Here is a 21127-nt window from a genome sequence, read left to right on the forward strand (position 1 = left end):
GGGACACGCAAATATATTTGGCCTACTGAGCAAGTAGAGGCTCTGGTGAGTGTTCTTGGTTGTGACATCAGCATGTTTGGATAAGGACAGGCTATTTGTGATGTTCTAGAAACTAGATCCTCTTCACTACAGCACCAGTGATGTTAATGGGAACTTGTGCACTGCCCCTTTCCTCCACTCATATTAAAGATCAGCTCTTTTGTTTTGCTGACATTGAGAGAAAGGTCATTGCTATGACACTCAGCTCTCTTGCTGCTTCCTGAACTCCAACACATGATTATTTGAAATATGACCCACTCCAGAGGTGTCACCTACAAACGTGTAGGTGGAGTTAGGCGACATCCACACTAGACCAGAAAATTTTGAAAATGCCGGCTTCGCGCAAAAACGATAGGTGTCCACACTATGCATTTTTAAAAATATCTCTGTCCACACTGAAACGGAGATTTTGGTGAATCTCCTCCTACTCCGCATGCACAGGACACATCTACCAAAAACAAGCGACAAGTTTTGTGTCGAATCTCGCCATGAAAGATGGTGCGTGTTTGTTCAGTTACAGACTAGAAAAACTTAAACGACGGACAGCTGTTGCATCTCACGCAGGAGGACTTAAAACTAAAAAAAACAAATACCGGAGCGTATGGAGACAACCGACAGGGAGTTTATGGACAGATTGACCCGGCTGACAACGAACATTGAAAAACTGAATAACTCTGTTGCATTAATAAAGCCCCTTGTTAAATGTATAAAACATGTCTGCATCAGTATTATCTTGTATTTCCATACAATGTTACATTAGGCTGTTACACATCTATTGTCAGAGAAGTACTTGCATAAATAGGTAAACCACCCTCATACGAGCAAGGACAGAAAACAGGGCAAAGTGAGTATACTTATTTATTCAGTAAGTTATGGGTCAAAGTATATGGGAGTACATTTCCAACTCTTCTGGCTTCAGTCTCATTGTCATCTGTTCTGAAATTGTTAGGTTGCATTCAAGAAAACAATGAAATGGCGCGCTGCTGTCACCATCTGTCATAACAGTGTTTTCAGATTTCTCCAGTTACCCCATCCACACTAATCTGCCCAAGCGGCGTTTTCAAAATTAATCTCCCTGGAAAGCGTTTCTGAAAAGCTCCAGTTTCGGGGGACGAAGACACCATTTTAGTGTGGACGGAGGGTAAAAATGAAGAAAAAAAGCTTCGGTTACGGATTTATCCGGTGTAGTGTGGACGTAGCCTCAGAGTAGAATCTGACCACACAACCATGAGTGTACTGGGAGTAGAGAAGGTGCAGAGTCGGGGGACACCAGTATTGAGAATAATTGTGGCATAGATGTTGCTGCTTATCAGGAAATCACGGATCCAGTTGAAAAAGGAGGTTCTGAGTCCCAGGTATCGGAACTTGGTGATGAACTTGCTCAAAATGATAGCATTAAATGCAGGGCTGCAGTCAATAAGCAATAGTGTGAAGTAGTGTCTTTACTGTTCAGACGCTCAGAGAGGAGTGAAGTGCCAGGAAAGTGGCATCAACCTTAGACCTGTTTTGGAAATAGTCTAATTGCAGTGGGTCAAAGTTGGCTGGGAGGCTGTGGTGACTGAGTGCAGTAACCATGAAAACACATTTCATGGTGGGTGGATGTCAGAGCCACTGGATGGCAGTCATTAAGTCATTTGTTTATTTTAGGTACCAGGATAATATCATCTTCTTAACTGTGGTGGGAACCTCAGACTGAGACAGGGAGAGGTTAAAAATCTCTGCAAGTACACCCAACAATTGATCTGCACAGGCAATAGCCACAAAAAATGATGTGTCATTAACAAAGTACAATGATTCAGGGTCCAGTTGGTTAGGACAAAATCTTTTTCAAAACACTATTTAGATTGAGATGTAGATAATATAGCTGGATTTAAAGTTACTTTTCCCTGCCAGTTGGAAGGACTTCATATGAAATAAGTTCAGATAATTTCACCATAATCCATGTCACACAAAACTGTGGTACAAAAATGTCTTACATCTCTCAGCACAAAGTACCAGAGTAATTTACACAAGAATGGATGGTGTGGTTAAATCAAAGAAAAAATAAGTAGTCCCCACTTTGACATTAGGATTAAAGCACATTATAAATCAGATTAAAGAAATGTATTTGGCTTCATCGTGGTTGAAGAGTTCTCTCGGGATTGCTGTCTCGTTTGTATTGAATTCAGTGATAAGTTCATTCAATGGTAGTCTTGAGTTGACCAGAACTTTGGTAAATGTGATACCCTATTCCAATTTCACCCTAGCCTCAGTTTACCTATTACTGAAATCCCCATTTGTTGCCTGCAGCCTCAGTTAGACTAGATTACGTGACTGCTCTTCCTCTGTTTACAGCTTCACCGATGACACCACCATGGCCTGGATTTCAAACAGCAACGAGACAGAGAAGAGGAAGGAGATGGAGAGCCTGGTGATAAGATAACAATCTATCAATGTCAGCAAAATAAAAGTCATTGTCTTCCAGAGGTGGTGCAGAGTACATATCCTTGTTTGTATCAATGACGCTGAGCTGGAGATGATTGAGAGTTTCAAGCTGCTACGTGGGCATAAATATCACCGATAGCTTGCACTAGTCCAACCTTGCAGACATTATGGCCAAGGAAGCATTCCAGTGCCTTCACTTCCTTAGAAGGCTAAGAAAATTTGGCATGTTGCTAACAAGCCTCCTATTTTTTTATCGGTACACCATAGAGAGCATCCGATTTGGATGCATCAAAACTTGGTATGGCAACTGCTCTGCCCAAGGTTGCAAGGAATTGCTAAGCTGTGTATGCAGCCCAATCTATCACCAAAATAGCCTCCCCTCTATTGACTCTGTCAACACTTGCTGGGGCCTTGAGAAAGAAGCCAACATAATCAATAACTCCTACTCCAGTCATTCTCATCTCCTCGGTCTCTTTTCTCAATCAGATACAAAAGTTTGGAAACAAATACCAATAGCAATTTGAAGCTCCTGGGTGCCAAGATCTCTCTCTGAGTATCTAACCTGGCCCAAACATATAGATGCAGCTACAAAAAAGGGAAAACAGTGGCTATATTTCATTAGGAGTTTGAAGAGATTTAGTTTGTCACCTAAAACACTCAAAAACTTCTATAGATGTACCATGGAGAGCATTCTGACAGGCTGCATCACTGACTGCTATGGAAGTGGGGGGGGGGGGGGGGGGGGAACTACTGCACAGGAAGGAAAGAAGCTACAGAAAGCTGTAAAATTCTTGAGTACTAGCTTCCACAGATTCTAAGACACCTTCAAGGAGCAGTGCATCAGAAAGGTGGTGTCTCTTACTAAGGACCCCCATCACCCAGGACATGCCCTCTTCTCATTGCTACTGTCAGGAAGGAAGTATAGAAGCCTGAAAGCACACTTTCAACGATTCAGGAACAGCTTTCTCTCCTCTGCCTTAAGATTCATAAATGGACATTGAACCCATGAACACTAACTCACTTTTTTATATATTATTTCTGTTTTGCACTATTTTTAATCTATATAATGTATACATACATATACTTACAGAAATTGAGTTGCTTATTGTTTTCTATATTATCACATTTTGCATTGAACTGCTGCTGCTAAGTTAGCAAATTTCACGACACATGCTGGTGATAATAAACCTGATTCTGATTCTGAGGCTGAAGGACAGCTTCTGTAATAGGACAATTGAATGGACTTCCTGCATGAGAGCTCGTCGAGTGAGGGGTTATGGGTGGAACTGAGAAGAAAGAAAGGTATGACCACATTAATGGTGCTATATTACAGATCACCCAACAGACTTACTGATTTAAATTTGTAAAGAGATCACAGACCTCTGCAAGAAACTTAAGGTGGTTATAGTGGGTGATTTTAACTTTCCAAGTATTGACTATAAAAGGACTGGATGGGCTAGAGTTTTTCAAATGTGTTCAGGAAAGTTTCCTTCATCAGTGCATAGAAGTCACAATGAAAATGTGTGTAATACTCGATTTCCTATTGGGGAATGAAACAGGGCAGGTGACAGAAGTTTGTGTAGGTGAACATTTTGCATTTAGTGATCATAATGTCATTAGTTTCAAAGTGAATATGGAAAAAGATAGGCCTGCTCCACTGGTTGAGATTCTAAGTCAGAGAAAGATCAATTTTGATGGCATCAGAATGGATTGTGACAGGATGTTTTGTGGCAAAGGTGTTCTTGGCAAGTGGAAGGCCTTCAAAAGTGAAATTTTGAGAGTACAAAGCTTGGATCTGCCTGTCAAAATAAAAGATAAAGATTACTGGTTTAGGGAACCCTGGTTTTCAAGAGACATTCAGGCCCTGATTAAGAAAAAAAAGGAGGTGCACAGCAAGTATAGGCAGGTTGGAATAAATGAGGTACATGAAGGTTTTAAGAAATGCATGAGAACACTTAAGATAGAAATAAAAGAAGGCATGTAGTTGGTCTAGCAGACAAGGTGGAATTTAATGCAGACAAGTGTGAGGTTTTGCACTTTGGTAGGACAAACCAGGGGAGGTCTTACAGAGTGAACAGTAGGGCACTGAGGCATGTGCTAGAACAAAGGGATCTGGGAATACAGGTACATAATTTATTGAAAGTGGTGTCACAGGTAGATAAGGTCATAAAGAAAGCTTTTGGTACAAGTTCCTTCATAAATCAATGTATTGAGTAGAGGAAATGGGATATTATGTTGAAGTTGTATCAGATGATGGTGAGGCCTAATTTGGAGTATTTGTACAGTTTTGGTCACTATTTACAAGAAAGAATTAAACAAGGTTCAAAGAGTACACAGAAAATTTACAAAGATATTGCTGGGTATGGAGAACCTGAATCATGAGGAAACATAAAAATAATAAATAAATAAGCAATAAATATCAAGAACATGAGATGTCAAGTCCTTGAAAGTGAGTCCATTGGCTTTGAGAACATTTCAATGATGGGGCAAGTGAAGTTGAGTGAGTTATTCTCTTTGGTTCAAGACCCCAATGGTCGAGGATTGATAATTGTTCCTGAACTTGGTGGTGTGAACCCGAGGCTCTTGTACCTTCTACCTGATGGTGGCAGTGAGAAGAGTGGTGGGGGTCCCTGATCCCTGATAATGGATGCTGCTTTCCTACGACAGCATTTGATGTAGATGTGCTCAAAGGTTTGGAGGGCTTTACCCACGATGGACCATATCCACTACTTTTGCAGGATTTTCCATTTAAGGGCATTGGTGTTTCCATACCAGGCTGTGATGCAGTCAGTCAATATACTCTCCACTACACATTTATAAAAGTTTGTCAAAGTTTTAGATGGTGGGCTGAATCTCTGCAAACTCCTAAGGAAGTAGAGTCACTGCTGTGCTTTCTTTATAATTATACTTACGTGCTGGGCCCAGGACAGGTCCTCTGAAATGATAACACCTCGGAATTAAAAGTTGCTAACCTTCTCCAGCTCTGCTCCTCTCATCAGGATTAGCTCATGGGCCTCTGGTTTGAAGTCTACAATCAGCTCCTTGGTCTTGCTGACATTGACTAAGAGGTTGTTGTTATGACACCACTCAGCCAGATTTTCAATATCCCTCCTATATGCTGATTCATTGCCACCTTTGATTCAGCCTACGACAATAGTGTCATCAGCAAACTTGAATATGGCATTGGAGTTGGGCTTAGCAAAACAGTCATAAGTGTAAAGGGAATAGAGAAAGGGACTAAGCACATAGCCTTGTGGTGCACCTGTGCTGATGGAGATTGTGAAGGAGTCTTTATTGCCCATCTGTATTGACTGGGGTCTGCAAATGAGGAAATCCAGGATCCAACTGCACAAGGAGGTACTGAAGCCATAGCCTTGAGCTTATTGATTAGCTCTGTAGGGATGATGGTATGAATGCTAAGTTGCAGTTGACAAAGAGCATCCTGATGGATGTATCTTCCTCCCAGAACTGAACACAATAGTCCAAGTGTCTTCTAACCAAAGTTTTGTAGAGGTGCAAAATTATCTTGCTACTCTAGAACTCAATCCCCCAACTAAAAAAGTTCTGCACACTATAAATTATAAATTTATGCAGCAATTTTGGAAGGATCTATGGACTTGGACCCCGAGATCCCTTTGTTCCTCCACACTGCTAAGATTCCTGCCATTAACCAGCTCATCCTTTCAAACTGTGTCACTTCACATTCTCTGTGAAGACCTGTGAACTCCACCTGGCAATTCTCAGCCCAGCGCCGCAACCTATCAATACCCCACTGTAACATCTGACAACCTGCTACACTACCCACCACACCACCACCCTTTGTGTCACTTGCAAACTTTCCAACCCATCCTTCCACTGTCTCATCTACATACATAAGTCACTTATAAAGACCAAAAAGAGTGTTTGTCCAGACAAATCCGTCTCTCTGAAAGAAAATCGTTTAAAGGGTGTGATATTACTGGCAAAGGTGAAGCATAATTTTCCATCATATAATCCACATGTACTCACAACTTTCCTTCATGATGCCTGGTGAAAATTTTGATGAAAAGAAAATCTCTGAACTTGATACAAATTCCCACCAATCACTCTATTATAAAGCATGAGACAGAATCATCACTGACTTCCTATGTTCATAATTGAAAAACAGAGAACATGTTTCACAAACATTAAATTTAACATCATTTACAGCTGTCTGGCATTTCAATTATTTTTGTTTAAAATTTATCACGATTTGCAGTCCCTAGGCACACAAGCCAATGCAAGAGAAGGCAACCTGAATAAATTTTCTTTTTATGCACTCAATTGAGATAATTTGCCCTTTTCAAATATGAATTTGTCAGTGCTGGAGAATTAAACATTTTTTTTCCAAGGATGGCATCAGTGTTGGAATTGAATGATGTAATTTAAGGCTTTGTACAAATTGTTAGAAACAATGGTTCTGAAATAATCATGCATTTTAACCACAACATCAAGTGGCACATCATTTCAATTGTTTAATTGTTCCAAACAACTCTCTACCTCCAGATTACATGTTCAACAGTGCAGATCGTGATTTGTGTATGAAGCATGTTTCAATATTCTGATTTTTAAAACATTCCAAATGAGGGTAGGGCAGTGGATGTGGTCTACATGGACTTTAGCAAAGCATTTGAAAAGGTCCCTCATGAGAGACTCATCTAGAAAGTCATGAGGCATGGGATAAGAGGAACCTTTGCTGCTTGGATAAAAAATTGGCTTAAAGGAAGAAAGCAGAGGGTAGTTGAGGAAGGAAAGTATTCTGCCTGGAGGTCGGTGACTAGTGGAGTGCCGCAGAGATCTGTCATGGGACCCCTGCTATTTGTGATTTTTATAAATGACCTGGATGTAGAGGCAGAAGGATGGATGAGTAAGTTTGCAGATGACACAAAGATTGGAGGAGTTGTGGATGGAGCTGTAGGTTGTCGAAGGTTACAAGAGGATATAGACAGGCTGCAGAGTTGGGCAGAAAAATGGCAGATGGAGTTCAATCCGGACAAGTGTGAGGTGATGCATTTTGGAAGGACAAACCAGAAGACTGAGTACAGGATTAATGGTCAGTTACTTAAGAGTGTGGATAAACAAAGGGACCTTGGGTTTCAAATCCATACATCCCTCAAGGTCGCTGCACAGGTTGATAGGGTAGTGAAGAAGGCCTATGGGATGCTAGGCTTCATTAACGGGGGATTGAATTCAAGAGTAGAGAGGTCATGTTGCAACTCTACAAATCTCTGGTGAGACCGCACTTAGTGTATTGTGTTCAATTCTGGTCACCTCATTATAGGAAGGATGTTGAAGCTATGGAGAGGGTGCAGAGGAGATTTACCAGGATGTTGCCTGGTTTGGAGAACAAGTCATATGAAGCAAGGTTAGCAGAGCTGGAACTTTTCTCTTTGGAGCATAGAAGAATAAGAGGGGACTTGATAGAGGTCTACAAGATTATGAGAGGCATAGATAGGGTGGATAGTCAGTACCTGTTTCCCAGGGCACCAATAGCAAACACCAGAGGGCATATGTACAAAATTAAGGGAGGGAAGTTTAGGGGAGACATCAGGGTTAGGTTTTTTACACAAAGGGTTGTGAGTGCCTGGAATGACTTGCCAGCGATGGTGGTGGAGGCTAAAACATTAGGGGTATTTAAGAGCCTGTTGGACAGGCACATGGATGAAAGAAAAATGGAGGGTTATCAGGTAGTGTGGGTTTAGTACTTTTTTTTAAGGATTATAGATAGATAGATAGATAGATAGATACTTTATTCATCCCCATGGGGAAATTCAACATTTTTTCCAATGTCCCATACACTTGTTGTAGCAAAAACTCATTACATACATGAAGGGCTGAAGTGCTGTACTGTACTGTGCTGTAGTGTTCTATGATTCTATGGTAAACATTTTGGGGTCATGGGGGATTTTTTTGTTGCTGCTTAAAAGCCGTATTCTTTTAACAATCAAATGGTTTCGCTATACATGTATAACTTACTTCCCCCCACCCCAGAGGTTTGCAAAAGAAATACAGCAAAAATTGTTTTAGTCACAAATTACAAACTTTCTAACAGTCCTGTCTCTCAGAAAGAGGTGTTGTCTCAAAGCACAGTGCTACACCTGCTTCTCTTGCTTCTCCACCCACACCATGCTGAGGACAAACATGCCAAGTCTGGGCTCACACTGACCCGAGTGGCATTGATACCGGCAGCTCTTAACCAGCCATATTCTGCCATACCAGGCAGAGTATATCCAGCTGGCATGTCAGTCATGGCAGATATCCCCATCAGGCCATCTGAAGGTACTAATTTTGAAAACACACCAGATAGTCTCCACCAACTCTCACTAACTCTGCACTCCACATTAGTTAACGGGCTTTTTCATCTGTAGCGATTTGGGATTGACCCCAAAGTTTCCAAAATATTGAAACAAATCAGGAGAATTCCTTAGTTTGTATGGCAATCAAGCAAGGAATTCCATGAGGCTCATGCGACTAAAATCATTCTTCTTTGTTTGATTACTGCTCATGCCTCGAACATGAAAGTCTGCTCCACTAAAATCCAACCTCGTGAATATTCCAAATTCACTTCACGAAAAACTTTATTTATTTATTGAGATACAGCATGGAATAGGCTGTTCGGACCCTTTGATCCACATCAGCCAGCAATTCCTCAACTTAATCCTAGCCCAGGACAATTTACAATGACCAATTAATCTACCAACATTGGACTGTGGGAGGAAACCCATGCAGTCTCGGAGAGAACGTACAAACTCCTTACAAGCAGAGGCGGGATTTGAACCTGTATTGTAAAGTGTTGAGATAACTACTACACTACCGTGCCACCCACTTTCTAGTCGTCCTTTTAATTAGGGTTAGATTCTAAAAGAGATCCAGAAATATTGGTAGAAATCCACTGAAAACTTCCATTTAGAGTTATATTTAGAATTGCAAATTATGATTGTAATTATAAATAACTTGCATTTTAGTAGTGCTCATTTTACATAGATTCTAAAGACTTTAAAATAACAAAACAGGAGAAAGAAATAGGTCAGCAAAAGTAGACTCAAAGGAGAGAGTTTTGGAAGACTTACTGAAACCAGGGAAGATGGTTTAGAAAATTGGATGAATCAGGCAATTCCGGAGACTGATGCTCATGAGTCATAAGTGCCTTATAATTTTTCTTCTTTTCTCGATCTAGATGTCAGAGTCCAATCGTAAAATACGAAATTTAGCTCAATAATCTGCAAATTACTGCTGTCAGTTTTCAGATTAACAAATGCTTATATTTGTACTGTTGCATGTCTGAAGAAATTAACACAAATTTACTGCTACTCTCTTCATTTTTCTCACTGTTTGAATTGCGCCAATTGCCCCAAAATGCAAGGTCTCAGTATTTTTCTGTTCCCATACATGCAAATTGTCCCAATAAGTTCTACACTGAAAACAGTTGGTCATGTACAACAAATCTCAAAGTGGTATCAACTAATATTACATTTGTTATTCCTTCCAATAAAATAGTCGAACAAAAATCAGAAAATATTATTTGTGACCCATTTTTGAGCAAAATTCTCCACTGAAATGTCTAATCTGATTCGGTTTAATAAATACTAGAACTACAACCACAGACATAAACAAGGTTTTAATTATGAATAACCTGTATACGAGTAGAATTCTCATTGGTGGGGACAAAAGATTGTCCTTTCAGGTCAGATTAAGCATCTGTTCGCTCACCATGGGTCATCCTCAATTGTCATGACCTCATATGACAAGGGCACTACTCTCTCTGCCACGTCTGTCATGAGTCTGATGTGGGCTTCATTCTCATTGCTTTTCACCCTTTCCAGTGCAGACACTTCAATGAGGACTGATGCTGGTTTACTTGACTTCCTTTTCCTAAAGTCCATTATCACTTGGTTTTGCTGATATTGAGTGCAAGATTGTACTACTTTCCAAGCAGAGGTGTGACAACTTTCTGACCTCCAGTGACGAAATCCACATTACTGTTTTTTATTCTTTGGATTTAGCACCTTCCAGGAACACCTTTAACCTACTTTCAAGTGCTCTGTATATGTCTGCAACACTTTGAAACTGATGATCTGTTTCAGGAGGTAATTTCAAATTGAATAGGGATTAATGTATAGTGCCATTGTTTGCTACTCCAGTGACATTGTTGCAGATAAATCTCATGGCTGGATCTTCCACACAATTGATCTCCTTTGCAACCAATTATATTGTACTCAACTTGTACTCTGTCTTGGGATCTTCACACCTCATCCCATCCACTGACACCCTTTCATTGTGCACTGTTTGTAAAGATGATTTCTAATCCACTTAAAATGATTTCCCCCTAGGCAGGGCATTTGATTTTAACCATATAACAATTACAGCACGGAAAAAGGCCATCTTGGCCCTTCGAGTCCGTGTCGAACGCTTACTCTCACCTTGTCCCACCTACTTGCACTCAGCCAATAACCCTCCATTCCTTTCCTGTCCATATACCTATCCATTTTTTAAAAATGACAATATTGAAACCTGCCTCTACCACTTCTACTGGAAGCTCATTCCACACAGCTACCAGACTCTGAGTAAAGAAGATCCCCCTCATGTTACCCCTAAACTTTTGCCCCTTAACTCTCAACTCATGTCCTCTTGTTTGAATCTCCCCTACTCTCAAGGGAAAAAGTCTATCCACATCAACTCTATCTATCCCCCTCATAATTTTAAATACCTCTATCAAGTCCCCCCTCAACCTTCTACACTCCAAACAATGAAGACCTAACTTGTTCAACCTTTCTCTGTAACTTAGGTGCTGAAACCCAGGTAACATTCTAGTAAATCTCCTCTGTACTGTCTCTAATTTGTTGACATCTTTCCTATAATTCAGTGACAAGAACTGTACACAATACTCCAAATTTGGCCTCACCAATGGCTTGTACAATTTTAACATTACATCCCAATTCCTATACTCAATGCTCTAATTTATAAAGGCCAGCATACCAAAAGCTTTCTTCACCACCCTATCCACATGAGATTCCACCTGCAGGGAACTATGCACCATTATTCCTAGATCACTCTGTTCTACTGCATTCTTCAATGCCCTACCATTTACCATGTATGTCCTATTTTGATTATGGGTTTGATTTTGTCCTATTTAAGCAAATCATGTCAATTACTTTTAATTTTTGTAAAATTTAGAGACACAGCACAGGCACAGGCCCTTGTGGTCCAACAAACTTATGTCACCCAATTACATTTACTGACCTACTAACTCATATGTCTTTGAAATTACAGTACTGTGGCGACCCACTTCCTAGCGCACTTGAACCGGCTCACAAATAAAGGCCAGTCCCAAAAGGGCGCCAGGTCTGCTTCACCAACAAAGGGAAAAGCCCGCGCGGGACTGTGAATACGTGCCCCCTACAGCATCCGCGCGCGGGACAGGACTGTGAATATGTGCCCCCTACAGCATCCGCGCCCGGGGAGGGCAGGATCAGGGAGGTTTTAAAGCAAGGCCGCGAAGTTCGAATAAAATCTTTTTTTAATTGCAGTTTACCGACTCCGTGTCGTTATTTCAGCGCTGCGTGTAGCACACCGCTACAGTACTCTGGTATTGCTCGGATACTCCAGTCACATTGCAGAGAAAAAAAAACCTCCAAATGAAGCTGAGCCAACACTTATTGGGCTGCTAGAAAACATTTAGGCCTCTGACAAATACCAAAGCAAAGAAATTAGAATGAACTTAGCCAAAAATTGAACTGGTTTTGCAAAATATGGCTACGTTGATGCCAAAAATGTGTGGTGATGCACTGCCAGGTGTCTTGGTTGTTAATTTAAATAATGCATTTCACTGAATGTTTTGATGTACACATGATAAATAAACCTGAATCGTGAATCAAGAGTAGTTAGATTGTCTAACTTCAGTATTAAATCTTTTGCAATTCCAGATGCAAAACCTATGACATATTCTTTGGCCATCTGCATCGGCCAGTCAAGGAAAAATAATCCAGGAGGGTCAGAAGTGTCCTTACTAAAATAAGAATGATATATCCTTTGGGAAAAGCTATGCAGATATAACGTGGTACAAAACTAATGGGAATAGGAAAGAGGAAGAAAGTTTTCACTCTACGTGATATCAAACCCATAATGCAATTTAGTTTGTAATTTTAAGCACTGTGGTGGTCTTATCTATTAAAAATCAACACATATTGCTATGGAGCGATATAATCATAGGATTAATCACTATACTGCTTGGTTTGTGATCTAAACAATTTAGGACAGCTAGACAGAACATCATTTTCACAGCAACACAGAAATTAAATGGAGAGTTCTATATGACTAACTGAAGAGATTACTGATAGAGGTTTTAGGAGATGGCATTGAACTACCCACGCAGAGGCAGAAGAGCAAATTAAAAGGTCTCATAATTATGTTCTGGATAAATTGCAAAAACAGCTGACACCATAACTGCTGCCACAACCACTCTAGTCTTAAGGAGAAAGGCAGAATTAATGTATTTGTGTTTAAAAGGTTTGGGTTGAAACTGTGCATTTGATTTTGCAGGTGATTCAAACTCACACCATTTAGCAAGGGGAAAAATGTTTTGCATCAATCAGTCAGATTCCTAGATCAGTCATGTAGAAAACAGTTACCAAGCAACAGCTTTAAAAGGCATTACTTTCTTTGATGTTTCTGCAATTAGGACAACACATTTATTTGCGCATTTCAGCAAAACTGAGCTGCTTGATGATTATATCTGGCTGAAAAGAAAGACTTGATACTTTTGAACAACACATGGCACATTGAAAATTTCAGTTTTGATGTTGAACTGAAAGCCATGTGGATTATATAAGATGAGCTACTCAATGTTGATGAGTATTCACTTATTAGTTTTAGCATTAACCACATAACAAATAATATCACTATCGAAACTCCTAAAAAATACATAATATTTCAAGCTGACAGAGTGCTTGCAGACATTTTAACCTGCTACAATCTGAGGTCCCTATGTGCTTTAAGAAGACCACTGTCATCTCAATACCTAAAAAAAAACAAGGTAACATGCACTAATGACTACCATTTCCCTTCATAGATGCTGTGTAACCCACTGAGTCCTCCAGCTTTTTGAATTGCTTAATGTTATCAGTAAACTCTTCTTCACAGAAAGGGTGGTTCTGACATCCACCATAATGAAGTGCTTTGAGAGGCTGCTCATAACACAAATTAACTCCAGCCTCTCTCAGGCAACCTTGACCCTTACAATACACCTACCTATAAAACAGGTCTACAGCAGACACCATCCGCTGTGCCTTACACTCAGAACTGGAATACCTAGCTATTAAAGACATCTGCATTAGACTACTTGTTATTGACCATCAACGCTGTAGTTCCAAGCAAACACATTTCCAAACTCCTAGACCAGGGACTCAGCATCTCACTTTGCAACAGGATTCTTCACTTCTTGAGCAGCAGACCACAATCAGTAAGGATAGGCGGCAACATCCAGTATTCCACCATTCATACAATAAGATATTTCCTGGCCTTCTCCTTCTCTGATTTCTTCTTCAAACCTGTCCCCTGCTCCTACTTCCTAAAATGATCCCTTCATTGAAGAAGAGTTTACTGATATTTAATATTAAGCAACATAGTAAAAGCTGGAGAACTCAACAGGTCAACCAGCGTATGTGAAGGGAAAAGATGCTTTGGATCAAGACCCTTCACTAGGCTGGCTACTGATAATATTATTTACTGTTTACACCTGAATGTCTGGTTCTATTCTCGGAGCATTTTCAATTGCTCTGCAGTTCATTACCAGCTCTGGCCGGTAGTCTATTGTTTAGTCAATGCAATTCAACAATATATTATAGCTTTTTGACTGTTCTTTCAAAATGGTTCAGCATATTCAGTCTTGAATCTACAGAAGTCAATCATTTTTGTCCTTGGTTATGTAAATAATAATTAAATATTGCAAATTTTCTTCTATATTTGGATGAAGTGCACTATTTCCCTTTACCTGCATTCAATTTCATCTCTATTTTACTGCACGTTAACACACTATGCTCAATAATTGCAAAATGTCTGCATCAAATGCTATAGTAGTAGTAGACAGCTGTCAATCCTGGGGATCACGGGTTTGTGCCTCTGGTGGACTGTGTCCTCTCCAGGGTGCAAGCCAGGGTGGGAAGATTTGAAGAACCGGCTGTTGCCCATACAGCAGGTTCCCCCTCTCCATGTCACTGATGTAGTTCAAGGGAAGGGGAAGCACCAATACAGCTTGACACCAGTATCGTTGCAGAGGTTACCACAGTGAAGTTGTAAACAACATCAAACTGCCTTGGGGAGCCCTGCTCCAGATTTCTTCCTTGGGGTTTACTCCTGAAGCCTTTCCCCTTGGTGGGTATGGCCACAAGGCAGCGGAGGTTTAAAATCAGAGTTTTTCTTCTTGTAGGTGGGTTGTCATCTGAGGCTGATGAGCCCCACCCGCCTGAAGCAACTGGTTTTGAGGCGTCAGTGGTCTGCATTTGCCCCTTCTCTTGTCAGTAGAAACAATTTCACCGGGCCTAGTAGCTAGGCCACACATGAAGGCCAAGAGTGGGAGTTGGTTGTCAGAAGTTTTTAGAGACGCATGCCATTAGGAGCACTTTATAGATAGTGGGAGCTTATCTCCACTACCACACCTGGCTATGCCAACCTTAGGAACCCAACCACCATAAATAGAACCATGATATGATATAGCATAGATAGGAAGTCATTTGGCACAACCTATTTTGCACTTTGCAACTATTTTTAATTATCTTTTCACTCTAGAAATTTACTTGTTATTAACACCAGTGTCTTCTGAAGTTGATAATTAATCTGTTTCTGTTACCCTTTCAGGCAATGCATTTCTGATCAGAACAACTTGCTTTGGTTAGCGGACACGTGGAAGGAAGGGATCCAATAAAGAGTTTAATGGATGCCTTAGTTTTTTCCAATAAATAAGTTAATCTTACTGTCTTAATCTTACTATCAAAAATGAGAATGGAGGAAATTGGCAAGGGTTTTTTTTTCCAAGGATGTGGCTGGCATGGAGAAAATTCAGACATCAACATCCTTCCAGTGGGATTCTCAAGTATTAGATCTGGGATGTGCTGAACACTGTGCACTTGGCTGTGGCTTGTTCACTGAAATTCTGCTACTGGGATAACTCAGGTGGGGAAGATTAAAGGTTCAACAGGGAAAAGAGGTCATGCCACACCACTGAAACAAATAGACTTTTTTTTTTCAAAAAGCTATTAATTATTTGCTTTTCAGTTACTAAATAGATACAGAATGTGGGATTAGTATAGTTTAACAGAAGAGAATGTGTATGTCACCACACACCCCGGCAGTCTCAAGTGCACCTGAATCGACAGTCAACATTGCCACATAAGGTAAGTCCTTCGGAAGGTGAAGCTGCAGAAAGCACCAAGCCTGCATGGAGTCCCTAGCCGTATCCTTGTATCCCGTGCAGATCAGCTGGCGGGGGGTTGCGGACATTTTCAACCTTTTCCTGCTTCAGCTTATGGATTCTACTGCATTATCATTCTAGTATCCTAGTAGACCACTATCAGCCTAGTATCCATGAAAAAGAAGAGAATGCACCATAATGACTACTGCCCAGTATCTCTAACACCCACCACCATGGAGTGCTTCCACTGGCACACATTAACTTCAGCTTTCCAGACAATCTCAGCCCACTGTGATATGCCTACTGCTGAAACAGGTCAATGGTGGGTGTCTTTTCCCTGGCCCTACAGCCATCTCTGGAACATTTGAACAGTAAAGAAACCCATTTCAAATTGTTGGCTATTGACCATAGTTCTGCCTTTAATATTATTATTTCATGCAAGTTCATCACTAAACTCCAGACCCTGGGAGTTAATACCTCCATCTACCATTGGACTTTCAAAGTAGAAGTAAATTTATTATCAAAGTACATATATGTCAGCAAATACAATGCTGAGAATCAGTTTCTTGTGAGCAATCATAGTAAACACAAGAACCATAATAGAATCAATGAAAGACCAACAGACTCCAATCAGTAAGTTTAGGCTACAACACTTCTGTCTTGATTATTCTAAACGCTGGTGCTCCACACGGTTGTGTCCTCAGCCCTCTATTCTACTCCCTGTACACGCATGAGAGTGAGGCCAGATTCTGCTCTACCTGGAGTGGGGCACATTCCAAATAACAATGAGTTGGAGTGCAGGAAGGGAATAGAGAGCTTACTGACATGGTGTCTTGACAACAACCTTTCCCTCAGTGTCAGCAGAATAAAAGAACTGGTCATTGACATCAGAAAGGGGGTCTGTGCACATCACCTGTCTGCATCAGCAGTGCTGAGGTTGAGAGGGTTGTGAGCTTCAAGTTCTTAAATATGAACTTCACCAATGGCCTGTCCTGGTCCAACCACACTGATGTCACAATCAAGAAAGCTCATCAATGCCTCTACTTCCTCAGGAGACTAAAGAAATTTGGCATGCCCCTGTCAACTCTTACCAATTTTTTCTTGAAGCACCATAGAAAACATAACAGTTCAGTTTGTCAACAGCTCTGCACATGACCGGAAGAAACCAGACTCCCCTTTATGAAGTTTATAGTTCTTGCTGTCTCAGTGAAGCAGCCAGCATAATCAAACACCCCACCTACCCCAGACATTCCCTCTTCTCCTCTGTCCCATCAAGCAAAAGATCCAAAAGCCTGAAAGCAGACACCACTAGGTTCACAGAGAGCTTTTATCCCATGCTATTGGACTCCTGAACATACCTCTTGTATGATGAGATGGACTTTTGAACTCATTATGGTCTTAGACTTTATCATTTACCTGTACTGCATTTTCTCAGTAGCTTTTACACTTGATTATTGGCTTACCTTATTCTAGTTCAATGCACAGCATGATAATTTGATCTGTGTAAACAATATGCACAAAAAGCTTCTGACAACCGAGTCCAGATCCTGGCCTTCACATGTACCTTAGCTACTAAGCCCAGAGCAATTATTTCTACTGACAGGAGAAGGGGCAAAGGAGGGTTTCTGGTACCTTAAAAGTAGATGCTTTGGGAAAATGGGGCACATCAGCCATGGTTAGCAGCTCATCTGGGAGAAGGAAAACCCTGACCTCAACCAGCCACTCTTGGGGAAGGCTTCGGGTGTAAACTCGAGGAAAAATCGGAACCAGAGTCCCAGTTATTAGCACTCAACCATCAGGCTCTTGAACCAAAGGTGATAACTTCACTCAACTTCACTAGCCCCATATCAAAATGTTCCCACAACCTATGAAGAGTCGTTTCCAAGGACTCTTCATCTCATGTTCTCGATATTTATTGCTTATTTATTTCTTATTGTTGTTGCTTTTTTTGGTACCTGCAGATTTTTTGCAGATTGGTTGAACACCTGAGTTGGTGCAGTCTTTCAGTGATTCTATTATGATTATTATTCTATTAAGGATTTATTGAGAATGCCTGCAAGAAAATGAATCTCAAGGTTGTAAATGGTGACATATATGCATTTTAAACTTTGCATTTGCACTGTGAGGGCAGTAGAGCTACACAGAACAAGTTAAGCTGATGACATTGGAAGGGAAGGAGGCCGGATGTTGCTAGATTTATGAAAATGTGTGTGCTATGGAAGGCATAGACACAAATGATAGGTTATTGCTGAATATTCAATCACTGGAAATATTGTACATAGAAAAAAACATTCAAAATGATTCGTTTCAGCCCGCTTTCATGAATTACACTTTTCCAATAAACTGTTTTTTCCTGGAAGCCAATTGTTGCATCAAGGAAAATTACTGACTCAATTGCTGCAGATATTATGACCATAAAATCTGAGGTCACTGATGGTGACGGTATTCTCATAGGGAGTATGTTAAGTTTATCAATGCCTTGCCATGAGAAAAATAGTGAGGTTTTTTCAAATATCACAGAACAACAAACTACAACCTAGACCAGCCCTGACTGATAAGTCACTAGAAAGCAAAGGGGAAAAAACACTGCATTGCCCTATCTTATATTTACATCCACCAGTTCAGGTCAAAGCAATCTGCAAATAGTTTAAAGGAAGATTCTGCATATGATAAGCTAGAGGGATAAATGAATTGCTGCCAGACCAAGTGGGAAGAATTCCTAAAGCACAACAGCTCACTTGCTAGACAGAAAGGCTGCACATGAGGAATTCTGTTCAAATTAACTGAGACATAGTTGACTAACACTAATGAACAAGGAAGTAGAGATATCTAAGGATGAATGTTCGACTGCCTGAAAACTAGGCTGATAAGGCCAAGAATGTGCGGAAGTCCAACTTGAACGATACACATAGCCCTCTGGTAATAATGTCTGGCTCCATGTTACAACTGTTGACCTGATATCTCAGCTTTGCTTGCAACACAAGAAAAAGATATTAAACTCACGATCACTAAAACAGTAACTCAAACAGTGACTACAAAATAACTATACAGGCATGCAAGTATGTATTGCTGCAATAATGGGCCTGGATATCACACTTCAAAATGCCTTGGAGGGTAAATTGCTGGAGTGTCATGACACTCTCAATCTGCTTATTAGGACTATTGATGCATTGCCCCCAAGGAGTGTTAATTACTGTGCTCTTACAGTGTGACTGCTCATCCATCAATGTTTTTGCTGTTATTTGATAGATAAGACCTAATGTGAACAAAACAAAAGAGATGGTTGTTGACTTCAGGAAGGCACGGAGCGACCACTCCCCGTTGAACATCGACGGCTCCTCAGTAGAGATCGTAAAGAGCACCAAATTTCTTGGTGTTCACTTGACGGAGAATCTCACCTGGTCCCTCAACACCAACTCCAGAGCAAAGAAAGCCCAGTAGCGTCTCTACTTTTTGTGAAGGCTGAGGAAAGTCCATCTCCCACCCACCCCATTCTCATCACATTCTACAGGGGTTGTATTGAGAGCATCCTGAGCAGCTGCATCACTGCCTGGTTCGGAAATTGCACCGTCTCGAATCACAAGAACCTGCAGTGGATAGTGAGGTCAGCCGAGAAGATCATCGGGGTCTCTCTTCCTGCCATCATGGACATTTACAGTACACGCTGCATCCGCAAAGGAAACAGCATTATGAAGGACCCCATGCACCCCTCATACAATCTCTTCTCCCTCCTGCCGTCTGGGAAAAGGCTCTGAAGCATTTGGGCTCTCACGACCAGACTATGTAACAGTTTCTTCCCCCAAGCTATCAGACTCCTCAATACCCAAAGCCTGGACTAACACCTTGCCCTATTGTCCTGTTTATTACTTATTGTAATGCCTGCACTGTTTTTGTGCACTTTATGCAGTCGAGTTTAGGTCTGTAGTCTAGTGTAGCTTTTTCTGTGTTGTTTTTTTTACTATTATGTACTTCAGTCTAGTTTTTTGTACTGTATCATGTAACACCATGGTCCTGAAAAACATTGTCTCATTTTTACTATGCACTGTATCAGCAGTTATGGTCAAAATGACGATAAAAGTTGACTTGACTTGACTTGACTTGACTTGACGACTTGCCTAATGGCGGGGTGTTTGCTTTGTTTTGTGTGTGGTTTTTTTCTTTTGATTTCTTATGTATCTTATTTTTCCCTTTTCTTTAATTTTTGTGTTGGCGCGTGGCCTAGTGGATAAGGCATTGGTCTAGTGATCTGAAGGTCACTGGTTCGAGCCTCAGCTGTGTTGTGTCCTTGAGCAAAGCACTTAACAACACATTGCTCTGCGACGACACCGGCAGCCAAGCTGCATGGGTCCTAGTGCCCTTCCCTTGGACAACATCGGTGGCGTGGAGAGGGGAAGGCCTGCAGCTTGGGCAACTGCCAGTCTCCCATACAACCCTCCCTAGACTGCGCCCTGAAAACCTTCCAAGGCACAAATCCATGGTCTCACGAGACTAACAGATGCCTATTTATTTTTCTTTAGCTTTGTTGCACTTTCAAACCTATGGATGATCTAATGTGTTTTCATTCTGTAAAAGCAATAAAGAGATGCTTAAAAAAGGACTGCTATCATGCACAACAAAATTCAGTAGTCTAAAGCAGCCATTCTCAATGGGGGCCATATGGCATGGCACATTTGAAGGGGGCCACCGACTGAAAACTGTGAAAAGGGGAGCCCCAGGAGTTTATGGGGGCCCTGGTAACTGAACCGATGAAATACCCAAGCAGCAACCTTCATTGGAGTCAATAGTGTCCCTTCTATTTATAATATCTTCCCAACACACCTGGTAAATTCATTTCTTAAGCTCCTCCCACACAGCCTCACTTTGGAGTCAGTCGGGAATCAGACTGCACCGGGTCAACATATTCAATCAAGGGTTCTCGCATCCATTATCACCATACTTCATTCTCCAAAAATCAGCGTGTCTTGCTAGGTCTTTCTTAGCCTAGTAACTTTAAAGAATATGTGTTTGGATATATTATACGTTAAGGTAGGTTGTGAAAAATGTTTATTACTGCATAAGAATTCACGGGAAAAAAAATCCCTGGCTCCAGGTGAGAGCACCAAGCTCAAGGATCGCATTAGGCCTGATAGATGTTTAATTTCATAGTCTTTTTTTAAAGTTTTTTTCAGTATGTCAGAATGTTCAAGTTTTCTTGGTGTTCAATAATAAATGATTTTCTGTCTATCTGTTCGTGTTGTATCT

The 21127-nt window shown here is 40.9% G+C and overlaps 1 protein-coding gene across 4 annotated transcripts in view; it reads right to left on the reverse strand.

Moving 5' to 3' along the window:
• Positions 1 to 21127, reverse strand: part of pde4d (phosphodiesterase 4D, cAMP-specific) — a 1157264-nt gene that overhangs the window by 616999 nt on the left and 519138 nt on the right. The window lies entirely within an intron of this gene.

This window comes from Hemitrygon akajei, chromosome 13, assembly GCF_048418815.1.
Source record: "Hemitrygon akajei chromosome 13, sHemAka1.3, whole genome shotgun sequence".
Classification (NCBI taxonomy): Eukaryota; Metazoa; Chordata; class Chondrichthyes; order Myliobatiformes; family Dasyatidae; genus Hemitrygon; species Hemitrygon akajei.